Genomic DNA, 1544 nt, shown 5'->3' on the forward strand with positions numbered 1-1544 from the left:
GGAAAGTAATTGGTTCTCAGTGAATGCAGGTTTGCGGCAGGGGTGTGTGATGTCTCCATGGTTGTTTAATTTGTTTATGGATGGGGTTGTTAGGGAGGTGAATGCAAGAGTTTTGGAAAGAGGGGCTAGTATGAAGTCTGTTGGGGACGAGAGAGCTTGGGAAGTGAGTCAGTTGTTGTTCGCTAATGATACAGCGCTGGTGGCTGATTCATGTGAGAAACTGCAGAAGCTGGTGACTGAGTTTGGTAAAGTGTGTGAAAGAAGAAAGTTAAGAGTAAATGTGAATAAGAGCAAGGTTATTAGGTACAGTAGGGTTGAGGGTCAAGTCAAATGGGAGGTGAGTTTGAATGGAGAAAAACTGGAGGAAGTGAAGTGTTTTAGATATCTGGGAGTGGATCTGGCAGCGGATGGAACCATGGAAGCGGAAGTGGATCATAGGGTGGGGGAGGGGGCGAAAATTCTGGGAGCCTTGAAGAATGTGTGGAAGTCGAGAACATTATCTCGGAAAGCAAAAATGGGTATGTTTGAAGGAATAGTGGTTCCAACAATGTTGTATGGTTGCGAGGTGTGGACTATGGATAGAGTTGTGCGCAGGAGGATGGATGTGCTGGAAATGAGATGTTTGAGGACAATGTGTGGTGTGAGGTGGTTTGATCGAGTAAGTAACGCAAGGGTAAGAGAGATGTGTGGAAATAAAAAGAGCGTGGTTGAGAGAGCAGAAGAGGGTGTTTTGAAATGGTTTGGTCACATGGAGAGAATGAGTGAGGAAAGATTGACCAAGAGGATATATGTGTCGGAGGTGGAGGGAACGAGGAGAAGAGGGAGACCAAATTGGAGGTGAAAAGATGGAGTGAAAAAGATTTTGTGTGATCGGGGCCTGAACATGCAGGAGGGTGAAAGGAGGGCAAGGAATAGAGTGAATTGGAGCGATGTGGTATACCGGGGTTGACGTGCTGTCAGTGGATTGAATCAAGGCATGTGAAGCGTCTGGGGTAAACCATGGAAAGCTGTGTAGGTATGTATATTTGCGTGTGTGGACGTATGGATATACATGTGTATGGGGGTGGGTTGGGCCATTTCTTTCGTCTGTTTCCTTGCGCTACCTCGCAAACGCGGGAGACAGCGACAAAGCAAAAAAAAAAAAAAAAATATATGTAATGTATCTTTATTCTGATATGAACATACACACACAAGCCTAAGCTAATGAATGGATGTACCTAAACACTCAATTAATATGGGTATGGCAATGTGAGCCAGCAGAGGAGTGGGTCTCGTGCTAGTGTTAGCAGTAGTCTCTCTTGTTTGTTTTCTGACATTTGTTGTTTCGTCGTGGGATCACAGCGAATTTCCCCCGAGCTATCGACATATATTTCTAGCCTGATATTCCAACAACAGTTTTCTGATTTATATACGATATACCTCTTTCAGTTAGTCCACACCTGTTCTTGAGTTTTCTTGATTATTCAGTAATAATTACTGCATACCTTCCTTTTAGTTGTTATTCTTCATTAAGGATATTAAGTCCTTAGGTGCGTAGCCTTGTT

This window comes from Panulirus ornatus, chromosome 2, assembly GCF_036320965.1.
Source record: "Panulirus ornatus isolate Po-2019 chromosome 2, ASM3632096v1, whole genome shotgun sequence".
Taxonomy (NCBI): domain Eukaryota; kingdom Metazoa; phylum Arthropoda; class Malacostraca; order Decapoda; family Palinuridae; genus Panulirus; species Panulirus ornatus.